This window comes from Oncorhynchus nerka, linkage group LG20 (genome assembly GCF_034236695.1).
Source record: "Oncorhynchus nerka isolate Pitt River linkage group LG20, Oner_Uvic_2.0, whole genome shotgun sequence".
Classification (NCBI taxonomy): Eukaryota; Metazoa; Chordata; class Actinopteri; order Salmoniformes; family Salmonidae; genus Oncorhynchus; species Oncorhynchus nerka.
In genome coordinates, this window is record NC_088415.1 from 69,084,056 (window position 1) to 69,097,141 (window position 13,086).

The window sequence follows — 13,086 nt, forward strand, 5'->3', positions numbered from 1 at the left end:
GAGACAGAAGAGAGAGAGGGAGGCAATTATTATACCGTACACAACTGTATGACAGATTGAAATAAGATCTACTGCGGGTGACTGCTCAAATTCTACTGAGAAAGGCAAGAATTGTGAGAAAGTAATAAAGTTCAAAGAAACAAAAATCTATGCTTGTGATATGAATGCATTTATTCGTTTTGAAAACTAAATCACGAGTCTGGCAACGACTGAGTGTATTCTGTAGCCTGTTGCCTAATGGATCATAAGCAACAGTAATAATAAAGTTAAATCCACATCATGTGACTCGGTGATCAGAAACATGGGATCTAGAGGAAATTCACAAAAGTCTCCAACAGTGCAGCCAACAAAAAAAGAGAGATATCAGAACGACCAATATATATAAATATATATATATATTTTTTTTACCTTTATTTAACTAGGCAAGTCAGTTAAGAACAAATTCTTATTTTCAATGACGGCCTAGGAACAGTGGGTTGACTGCCTGTTCAGGGGCAGAACGACAGATTTGTACCTTGTCAGCTCGGGGATTTGAACTTGCAACAGTGAATTAGGACACCGGATGCTTATAAGAAATACCGCTTTGCCCTCAGACGAACCATCAAAACAGGCAAAGTGTCAAAACAGGACAAAGATTGAATCCTACTATACCGGCTCTGACGCTCGTTGGATGTGGCAGGGCTTGCAAACTATTACGGAGTCCAAAGGGAAACGTATCCGCGACCCGCCTAGTGACGCGAGCCTACCAGACGAGCTAAATGCCTTTTATGCTTGCGTCAGGGCAAGCAACACTGAAGCATGCATCAGAGCATCAGCTATTCGGGATGACAGTGATCACGCTTTCCATAGAGAATGTGAGCAAGACCTTAAAATAGACGGATTACCAGGGCGTGTACTCAGAGCATGAGCGAAACAAATGGCAAGTCTCTTCACTGACATTTTCAACCTCTACCTGGACAAAAGGAAAACCTATGTGAGAATGCTGTTCATTGACTACAGCTCAGCATTCAACACCATAGTGCCCACAAAGCTCATCACTAAGCTAAGGACCCTGGGACTAAACCCCTCCCTCTGCAACTGCATCCTGGAAATCCTGACGGGCCACCACCAGGTGGTAAGGGTAGGCAACAACTCATCTGCCACGCTGATCCTCAACACAGGGCCCCTCAAGGGTGCGTGCTTAGTCCCCTCCTGTACTCCCTGTTCACCTACGACTGCATGGCCAAGCATGATTCCAACACCATCATTAAGTTTGCTGACAACACAACAGTGGTAGGCCTAATCACCGATAACAATGAGACAGCCTATAAGGAGGTAAGAGACCTGGCAGTGTGGTGCCAGGACAACAACCGCTCCCTCAATGTGAGCAAGACAAAGGAGATGATCTTTGCCTGTTGAAAAAGGAGGGCCGAACAGGCCCCCATTAACATTGACGGGGCTGTTGTGGAGCTTGTCCAGAGTTACAAGTTCCTTGGAGCCAAATGGCCAGCAGCATACCACCCTGCATCCTACTGCTGGCTTATCTCTGAAGCTAAGCAGTGTTGGACCTGGTCAGTCCAAGGATGGGAGACCAGATGCTGATGGAAGTGGTGTTGGAGGGCCCAGTAGGAGGCAATATTTCCTCTGGTCCCCAAATAAATTGCCCCCGGGCAGTGGTTGAGGACTTTGCCTTGTGTAGGGTGCCGTCTTTCGAGTGGGACGTTAACCGGGTGTCTTGACTCTCTGTGGTCACTAAAGATCCCATTGCACTTATCGTAAGAGTGTTAAACTTCCCATTTGCATGCTGACCAGTTGCATCATCGCCTGGTATGGCATCTGACCATACGGCGCTACAGAGGGTAGTGCGTACTAGAGGTCGACCGATTCCGGCTATAGCCGAATTTTCATAAAATTCGCAAATCTGTGTTTTTGGGAGCCGATTTCAGATTTTTAAAAAAAAATTATTAAAAAAATATTTATATATATTTTATGCCTTTTATTTAACTAGGCAAGTCAGTTAATTGGGGATACACGTTCCCAAACGGGAACCCCCCCCACCCCCTCAGCTGTAATGTGGCGCAGGGAACGCAAGAAATAATCCTAAAAGATTTAACCTCCACACATTAACAAGAAAAATAGCTCAAATGAAAGATAAACAAGTTGTTTATCTACCCAGCAAGTCAGATTTCTAAAATGTTGTACGGCGAAAACATAGCACATATTTATGTCCAACCACCACCGCAGACATACCTCATTAGCATAGCCAAGTAGGAAAAAATATGCAATCAACAAACGCAGGATTAAAAGAAAAATCATTTCACTAACCTTTTGAAATCTTCATCAGATGACAGTAATATAACATGTTACACAGTACATTCATTTTTTTTTCAATAATCTGCAATATATATCCATAAATCTCTGTTTACAATGACACATCGTTCAAAAAATGCTACTGCAATGTCAGGAGAAATGAAATAGCTCCGGCAGATAACGTCAGCTAACAAGGAATACACATCATAAACTTTGACTAAATATGCATGTTTTACATATGTATAGCAAGATACACTTCTTCTAAATGCAATCGCTGTGTTACATTTATTTTTAACGTTACAGGTTGCGTTCACTAGGCTATACTAGGAGACGGCGCTCCTACATTAGCAGTATCCCTCCTCTATCTTGGAGTCGACAGAAACCCAAAATTAACACATAAATATTCCCTTACCTTTGCTGTTCTTCCATCAGAAGACCTGGAAGGGATTATACTTACCAAATCAGCGTTCAGTTTTCAAGTCTGTGTCTTTCGGTTCTCAAAAACAGCACATTTCGGTCGAAATGTAGGCAAATTTCAAGTGGATGCGCACCAAAACGTCGAAAGTACATATTATATGTCGAGTAAACTTGTCAAACTGTGTTCATAATTAAGCTTTAACATGTTATAAAGGTACACAGAAATCGTGAGGGCGAACAGAAACACACACGTCGTTTAATCGATCCTGAGGAAAAGAGAGCACCCGAGCAGAGCACGCATAGGCGTACACTTTTTTTTCGCGTGACCGAGACCTTTCGGCACGCTCAAAGTCTCGTGAGCGCGCGATTCTCACAATGACACGCCTCATTGAAAGCAGGCTTCGCGCTGAACACATACAGACTGTTCCCAGAGTTGTAACTGCTTGGGAGGTGCGTATACGATGACGTCAAAGTGGTGCCAACTTTTTCCATTACAAGAGAGACTTTGGGAGAATGCATGCCCTGAGACTTCTGCTTTACATAGAGACAAAATTTAAACGGTTTTAGAAGCTTTAGTGTTTTCTATTCGATAATATTTTTTATATGCATATATTAGCAACTTTTGACAAAAATGTATCATGTTTTATATGGGTACCCAATTCCTCCAGAAGGGGCAGTAATCAGCCCTAGCCCTAACAGGTTTTAAGAACACATTCTTATTTGCAATGACTGCCTAGGAACTGTGGGTTAACTGCCTTGTTCAGGGGCAGAACGACAGATTTTCACCTTGTCAGCTCAGGGTTCCAATCTTGCAACAGCACAGTTAACTAGTCCAACGCTCTAACCATTGCACTCCACGAGTAGCCTGCCTGTTACGCAAATGCAGTAGAAGCCAAGGTAAATTGCTAGCTAGCATTAAACTTATCTTATAAAAAACAATCAATCATAATCACTAGTTATAACTACCAATCCAGTTTAGCAGGCAATATTAACCAGGTGAAATGGTGTCATTTCTCTTACGTTCATTGCACACAGAGTCAGGGTATATGCAACAGTTTGGGCTGCCTGGCTCATTGCGAACTAATTTGCCAGAATTTTACGTAATTATGACATACATTGAAGGTTGTGCAATGTAACAAGAATATTTAGATTTAGGGATGCCACCCGTTAGATAAAATACCAAACAGTTCCGTATTTCACTGAAATAATAAACATTTTGTTTTCGAAATGATAGTTTCCGGATTCATCATATTAATGACCAAAGGCTCGGATTTCTGTGTGTTATAATTAAGTCTGATTTGATAGAGCAGTCTGACTGAGCAGCAGCAGGCCCGTAATCATTCATTCAAACAGAACTTTAGTGCATTTTGCCAGCAGCTCTTCGCAAGCACAGCGCTGTTTATGACTTCAGGCCTATCATATCAGCCTAATGGCTGGTGTAACCAATGTGAAATGGCTAGCTAGTTAGCTGGGTGTGCACTAATACTGTTTAAAACGTCACTCGCTTTTAGATTTGGAGTAGTTATTCCCCTTGCGCTGCAAGGGCCGCAGCTTTTGTGGAGCGATGGGTAACGATGCTTCGAGTGTGGCTGTTGTCGATGTGTTCCTGGTTCGAGCCCAGGTAGGGGCAAGGAGGGGGACGGAAGCTATACCGTTACACTGGCAATACTATAGTGCCTATAAGAACATCCAATAGTCAAAGGTATATGAAATACAAATGGTAGAGAGAGAAATAGTCCTATAAATACTATATTAACTACAACCTAAAATCTCTTACCTTGGAATATTGAAGTCTCATGTTAAAAGGAACCACCAACTTTCATATGCTCTCGTGTTCTGAGCAAGGAACTTAAACGTTAGCTTTTTCACATGGCACATTTTTTACATGGCACATATTACTTTCTTCTCCAACACTTTGTTTTGGCATTATTTAAACCAAATTGAACAGGTTTCATTATTTCATTTAGTGGACCAGCCAGAGCCCGGACCTGAACCTGATCGAACATCTCTGGAGAGACCTGAACATAGCTGTGCAGCGACACTCCCTATCCAACCTGACAGAGCTTGAGATGACCGGCAGAGAAGAATGGGAAAATCTCCCCAAATACATACCCAAGAAGACTCAAGGCTGCAAGACTCACTGCCAAAGGTGCTTCAACAAAGTACTGAGTAAAGGGTCTGAATACTTATGTAAATGTGATTTTATTTTCAAAATTATACATTTGTAAAAATGTTACTGTCGCATACACATGGTTAGCAGATGTTATTGCAAGTGCAGCGAAATGCTTGTGTGTAGGTTGAGAACGATTTTATATATCAATTTCAGAATAATGTTGTAAAGTAACAAAATGTGGGGGAAAACAAGTTCTGAATACTTTCTGAATGCACTGTATGTAATTAAAAGTCTAATTTGGCTACATTTTCAGGTGCCTCCCTCATGTCAGCATCTGCCAATACACATAGGCTAGCATCTACACTTTGACAAGTAGGCAAATTATGTACATTTAATTACACATGTTTTTAACAGAATAGCTACTGTTTTTGGTTTTCAAATCAATTTGTCTATTTTGGTTAATGGCCTTGGTGCCCTGGCAGATGGCCTTGGTGCCCTAGCAGATGGCCTTGGTGCCCTAGCAGATGGCCTTGGTGCCCTAGCAGATGGCCTTGGTGGACTGGCCACCTCTTGAAGGCCAAACGGCATTTCCCCTAAAATCATGAAATTCCAGCCCTGCTACTCAGTTTGCTGCATGTGGATTGGATTCTCTGCTGTTACCAAGAAAAGCTGGACTTTGAAAGAAGCTTATCACTTAGGTAGATAGCTAACTAGCTTCTAAATTAGACAAGCAAATGCACGACTGCAGAGGATTTAGCACATGTTAGACAGTTAACTTAATAGTTAAGATAACTAGCTGGCAAACATTTACTTACGAATTCCAAACTGTAACTAGATCACCAGTCGCGTGCTTGCTGCAAAACTGTGAGTGACTCAAGACTCCGGTCTCTCGCTTGTAAACAAACACCACGTGACTGGGGACTACGGGTTAGCTTCATAATGAAAAATGATGTGACATGAAGAACAATCTTCTTTATCTCCTAAGGCATTGCCCAAGCATTGCTCAACTTGACTGTAGGTGTTTACTTAAAGTTGCTACAAATATTTATGAAAACGTTAAAATAAACAGTTCATTCTATTTACAGTATTGAAAAAAACATTGATAAAACATCCGGTGGCAATTTCCAAATATTCCGGGATACCTCCCAAGCCTAATGCGGTCAAGAAGAGATTGAATTCAAAATGGATTTACCCAGCTTTTTTTGTGGTCAACAAAACAGAAGTTCAACAGAACAGAGGAACATCAGGGGCTCAACCTTATCATGGCGGAATGAGCCAATGGCAGAAGGGCTGCTGTCAAATAGAGCTTCAGGTGCAACTGCGTGACACCTGAGTGAGTTTGGTTTGGTGGGAACTAACTGGCCAAACAGGTTTCTGACTGTGTCTGCCCCAGCTCTGACTGTTGTTCCACAGCTCCAACACTACTTCCTTGTTTGTGTGTGCATGTGGAGGTGCATTTGTCCTACATTCATTCCTATACATTCCACTCAAATCCATAGAATGTTTGAGAATAATTAGGCTATGCAGTATGTGGGTTCTGCTAGAAGTTAAGCCTAGCTATGCTGATCTGCCCCTACCTGTTACTAACTATATGTAGGCTATTCAGTAACAGCCATCTTCTCTAAATTTACACAGAGCTCTTTTTTGAAAAATTAAAACCTAATAAATTAAAAAAGTCCTGAAAGGGCAGGCTTCAAATGCCTCGCCCCTTGGGGCATGCCAACCCCAGTTCACCAGATCTAATTTAGCAGTGAATCTCATTCCAGCAATATCCAGTCCTCTGATGTTGCTGGGGGTTGTTGGCCCTCCTTAGTCCATATAGACACATGCCTTGCAGGGCTAACATTGCCCCTCACATAGTTAATGCTGTGCTGACAGACCCGGCCAATAAATTCCAGCCAAACATTCCCTGACCGCCCGACCGGCACACACCCTCCTTCCTCTGAGCTGAGCCAAAAAGCTGAAGCTAGACAACGAAGCAGAGGCACGGTCTCTCCAGTTAAACACTGATACTTATAACTGGGGTTAGCAATATGGTTGCAATGCAAACCTAATGGGGATGATCAATAAGGAGGTGATGCATCTATTGCCTCTGGTTATTGAGACAAAGGAGAACACATGAGTTACTACTAGGGATACACAATATATCGTGCTGCTTCTCATACCGCTGCTGTCATTTCGAATGGCATTCGAGAACATGAACACACACCTACCTCCATTCAAACAACTGACTGGAGAAATAAGCTCATCAAACTGCGTCTGCAGCAGATGTGATACCATCTGTCATGGCATTGAAACACCTGCTCAACAAAACTGCTGACACAGACCGTGGGGTTAACTTGGAAAAGTACTGTGAAAAAGCGATTCGGAGGCATTCTCTCTGAGCCTCTTTACTGTGTCGCCACTAGGTTTGCACATTTTGGGGAATATTCAGGAGGTGAAAACTTTGTGGGAATTAACGAGAATTTATGCAAATGAATATTAATACCATTTAAATGTAGATGTTTTTTGCATTTGATATATTTACCATATCATATGGAGACAGAAACAACTTTTTACCTTATCATATGTTGACAATTTCAAATGATTAAATCCTTCCAATATAATTTTTTTTAAATAATTTAGTTAAATTCCTAACTTTAAATGAGTTGACTCTTCACATGGGATGATTTCACTGAACAACGAAAGGGAATATTGAATGATCCCCAATGATCCATCGCATCTCCCAAAAACGTTTTCAACATACATCTGTAAATTGATAGTCTAGAAACTAAAGCTTTGGTTGTCTTCCACTCAGGATTCCATGTCTTGTCCCTGGACATCCTCAATGTTCACCTCTTGAACATCAGACTCTGAGGCCTCATCTTTGCGGTCACTTTCCAACCTTGCTGAGGATGGCTCGTTGTCAGGCTCAAAAAGCCTCAAATTTGCCCAGATGGTCACCAATTTTTCAACCCTTGTATCGGTCAGCCTGTTGCGTGTTTTGGTGTGCGTGTTCCCAAACAAGGATCAGTTGCGCTCTGAGGTGACTGATGTTGGTGGGATTTGGAGGATGATGAGGCAACAGGGGAAATATTGCATCTCCATCCCAAAGCCCTTGCTTGGAAGTGGACTTCGCCAGACTGCCAAGAACCTTGCCCTCATCCATGCCAAGGTGGCGAGACACGGTAGTGCCTTGTTGATCTCTGCACCAGACAGGATGCTCTTGTCAGCATACTTGGGGTCCAACATGTACGCTGTGGCGTGTATGGGCTTCAGGCAGAAATCTTCACGCTTTTTGATGTATTTCAGAACTGCAGTTTCCTCTGCTTGGAGCAACAGTGAAGTGGGCAGGGCAGTACGGATTTCTTCTCTTACATCTGCAAGAAGAGTCTGAACATCAGACAGGATGGCATTGTCTCCCTCAATCCATGCAATGGCTACTGCTATAGGTTTCAGGAGTTTTAGGCTGCTTACCACACTCTCCCAAAATACATCTACCAGGAGGACCCTCTCGATGGGGCTGTCCATATCGGCAGACTGTGATTCCCAGGCTTAACTTCCCACTGAAAATGTCCGACACTTTGCAACCCTAGTCGCCACCATGCTCATTGCTAGGTACAAGGACCGCTACTTCGATGCAGACAAGACACAGGGTTTACGTGAAATGTTAGACACAGCTGGACAAGATGAAAACGGACACAGTGACAGTGCGCAAAGAGGAAGAGACGCCAAGGAAAGACAGAGCTGAAACGTCACTTCTTGACATGAATGATGAAATCCTGGTTGAGAACAAATTAACAATGAAACAGCATACCAAGTAAGTAAGTTTTGATTATGTTTTACTGGTAATGGGGACATATGTAAATGCCAACAAAATAACTTTTTGTTCAGTGTGTGTTTCAACTATTTAAAAGTACTAAAATGCTTAAGCTAAAAAAAAAAGTATATATCTTATCGGATTTTTTGGCAAAGAAATGATCAGATATTGGTATCAGACAGAAATGTCATATGAAATGTAACCCTAGTTACTACCAGTTCAGCAAAAACACTAACTTAATGTTTCACACATTAATTACAAAAAGACGAGCACAAAAAACACACACAAATCCATTCTGGATAAATGATCACACACACGTCAATCAGTCTATGAATCACTACCAGAATGCCAGTGTTTAGTATTTGCATTGGGTGTGGCAGCGTGGAGTGTGTGAAGCACTGAACTCAAAGCTCTTGTTCATTTCATATCAGACTGTGGAATGGAGAGCAGAGCATCAGAAGTCCTACATCAGCTTCATAACGACAGCCTCAGGGCTTACGACCTCAGTGGAATCCCAGCCGGTACTATGGTGCCCACTTACTGAATATGAGCTGCCAAAGCATATTTGGGAGGGGAAAAAATGACTCTTCGGTTACATAGCATAACTAAACGTATACGGAAAACACGAGACAGAAGATGACTTGGAATGTGCTTTAAAACATTATCTGGCTTAGTTATCGAACAATGCTTTACTTGTATTGGCATATTAGCTAGCATGCTTTAGAGTGTTTACACATGTGTATGTGGTCATTTGTGAGGTTCAGAAGCTACAGCCCTTCCATCCCAGTCACACACACACGCACCTCGATACTAAGCTAAGCCTGGAACACACCTCCAGGGCCTCCATTTTCAAACAGCTAGTATTTTCTTCAAACATAGGAGGGATAAAGACATTTCACTCTTGTTAGTCTTTCACAAGTACACAAAAACACTGACGCATGGCCTCTATATTTACAGGCTCATCCAGCCATGACACACACTGCACAGACCACATGACATCAGGCCTAAATACATCAAACACTACCCTCTTAACCAGGAAAAAGTTAAGCTCTCTGTGGGCTGACAAATCTGACACCACATCCAGAGTAAATGGAGCACTTCACTGTGTAGGCCTCAGATAATGAAGCAGAGCAGAGGACCTCCTGTGTGCGTGTGCCTAGGATGTTTTATCTTGTAATGCTTAAGTATCATGGAGTTACCCACTTAGAGTGCCTAGCAAAAGTATTCACCCCCCTTGGCATTTTTCCTATTTTGTTGCATTACAACCTGTAATTTAAATAGATTTGGATTTCATGTAATGGACATACACAAAATAGTCCAAATTGGTGAAGGGAAATGGAAAATAATAACTAAATAAAAAAAAACAGAAAAGTGGTGCGTGCATATGTATTCACCCCCTTTGCTATGAAGCCCCTAAATAAGATGTGGTGCAACCAATTACCTTCAGAAGTCGCATAATTAGTTCAATAAAGTACACCTGTGTGCAATCTAAGTGTCACATGATCCGTGACATGAACTCATGATATATACACCTGTTCTGAAAGGCCCCATTGTTTGCAACACCACTAAGCAAAGGGCACCACCAAGCAAGCGGCACCATGACGACCAAGGAGCTCTCCAAACAGGTCAGGGACAAAGTTTTGGAGAAGGACAGATCAGGGGTGGGTGATTAAAAAAAAATATCCAAAAATTTGAACATCCCACAGAGCACCATTAAATCCATTATTCAAAAATGGAAAGAATATGGCACCACAACAAACTTGCCAAGAGAGGGCCGCCCGCCAAAACTCACGTACCAGGGAAGGACGGCATTCTTCAGAGAGGCAACAAAGAGACCAAAGATAACCCTGAAGGAGCTGCAAAGCTCCACAGCGGAGATTGGAGGATCAAATCAAATTTTATTTGTCACATACACATGGTTAGCAGATGTTAATGCGAGTGTAGCGAAATGCTTGTGCTTCTAGTTCCGACAATGCAGTGATAACCAACAAGTAATCTAACTAACAATTCCAAAACTACTGTCTTATACACAGTGTAAGGGGATAAAGAATATGTACATAAGGATATATGAATGGGTGATGGTACAGAGCAGCATACAGTATATGGTATCGAGTACAGTATATACATATGAGATGAGTATGTAGACAAAGTAAACAAAGTGGCATAGTTAAAGTGGCTAGTGATACATGTATTACATAAGGATGCAGTCGATGATATAGAGTACAGTATATACGTATGCATATGAGATGAATAATGTAGGGTAAGTAACATTATATAAGGTAGCATTGTTTAAAGTGGCTAGTGATATATTTACAACATTTCCCATCAATTCCCATTATTAAAGTGGCTGGAGTTGGGTCAGTGTCAATGACAGTGTGTTGGCAGCAGCCACTCAATGTTAGTGGTGGCTGTTTAACAGTCTGATGGCCTTGAGATAGAAGCTGTTTTTCAGTCTCTCGGTCCCAGCTTTGATGCACCTGTACTGACCTCGCCTTCTGGATGATAGCGGGGTGAACAGGCAGTGGTTCGGGTGGTTGATGTCCTTGATGATCTTTATGGCCTTCCTGTAACATCGGGTGGTGTAGGTGTCCTGGAGGGCAGGTAGTTTGCCCCGGTGATGCGTTGTGCAGACCTCACTACCCTCTGGAGAGCCTTACGGTTGAGGGCGGAGCAGTTGCCGTACCAGGCGGTGATACAGCCCGCCAGGATGCTCTCGATTGTGCATCTGTAGAAGTTTGTGAGTGCTTTTGGTGACAAGCCGAATTTCTTCAGCCTCCTGAGGTTGAAGAGGCGCTGCTGCGCCTTCTTCACGACGCTGTCAGTGTGAGTGGACCAATTCAGTTTGTCTGTGATGTGTATGCCGAGGAACTTAAAACTTGCTACCCTCTCCACTACTGTTCCATCGATGTGGATAGGGGGGTGTTCCCTCTGCTGTTTCCTGAAGTCCACAATCATCTCCTTAGTTTTGTTGGCGTTGAGTGTGAGGTTATTTTCCTGACACCACACTCCGAGGGCCCTCACCTCCTCCCTGTAGGCCGTCTCGTCGTTGTTGGTAATCAAGCCTACCACTGTTGTGATCTGTCCATAGGACCACTAAGAAATACACTCCACAGAGCTGGACTTTACGGAAGAGTGCCCAGAAAAAAGCCATTGCTCAAAGAAAAAAATACGCAAACACGTTTGGTGTTCGCCAAAAGGCATGTGGGATACTCCCCAAACATATGGAGTAAGGTACTCTGGTTAGATGAGTCTAAAATTGAGCTTTTTGGCTATCAAGGAAAACGCTGTTTGGCGCAAACCCAACACCTCTCATCACTCCGAGAACACCATCCCCACAGTGAAGCATGGTAGCAGCATCATGCTGTGGGTATGTTTTTCCATCGGCAGGGACTGGGAAACTGGTCCGAATTGAAGGAATGATGGCAGTTTTGCCTTGAAGAATGGGCAGAAATCCCAGTGACTAGATGTGCCAAGCTCATAGAGACATACCCCAAGAGACTTGTAGCTGTAATTGCTGCAAAAGGTGGCTCTACAAAGTATTGACTTTGGGGGGGGGGGGGGGGGGGGGTGAATAGGTTATACACGCTCAAGTTCTCAGTTTGTTTCACAAGAAAAAATATTTTGCATCTTCAAAGTGATAGGCAAGGTTGTGTCAATCAAATGATACAAACCCCCCAAAATCTATTTTAATTCCTAGGCAACAAAATATAAATAATGCCAGGGGGGGGGTGAATACTTTTGCAAGCCACTGTACCTTGTACGTTATGTAGCCAAATAAGTAATACCATTTTACAGGCCATGTAATATTTTGGTAGCAGGGCATTTGACAAAAATGTGAAGCTTTTTCCATCCTGTGATTTGATTAGGGCCTAGCACATCATCCTCAAGTGCTGAAAAAATGTTTGAAAGTAATTTGAAGTATTTTAGACATCAGCCTAGAGGAAGGAACACTTCTAGGACAATTGGGATTTAACTTGGTGTGACTTCTCAGACAAGCACCGGTTGCCTTAACTATGACAGAGTGGTTGTTCCTGGCATGGGAAAGGCAGTATCTGTGGCTGTGCAGCCCCTTTCAGATATTCTGGGAGCGTCACTCATGCTTCCACTCCCTGGCTGAAGGTTGGCCGGCACAGACTATAAAGTGCCTTCAGAAAGTATTCAGATCCCTTGACTTTTTCCACATTTTGTTACACTACAGCCTTATTCTAAATCTTGATTTTTTTTTTGTGCTAACTTATTCAAATAAAAAAACTGAAATATCACATCTACATAAGTAGTCAGACCCTTTTTTCAGTACTTTGTTGAAACACATTTGGCAGCGATTACAGCATTGAGTCTTCTTTGGTATGACACTACAAGCTTGGCACACCTGTAGATCCTCTCAAGCTGTCAGGTTGGATGGGGAGCGTTGCTGTACAGTTATTTTCATGTCTCTCCAGAGATGTTCGATTGGGTTCAAGTTCAGGCC

At 42.6% G+C, this 13,086-nt stretch overlaps 1 protein-coding gene across 1 annotated transcript in view; it reads right to left on the reverse strand.

Moving 5' to 3' along the window:
• The window catches only part of LOC115103018 (rho GTPase-activating protein 21-like), an 89,145-nt gene that overhangs the window by 61,638 nt on the left and 14,421 nt on the right, over positions 1–13,086 (reverse strand).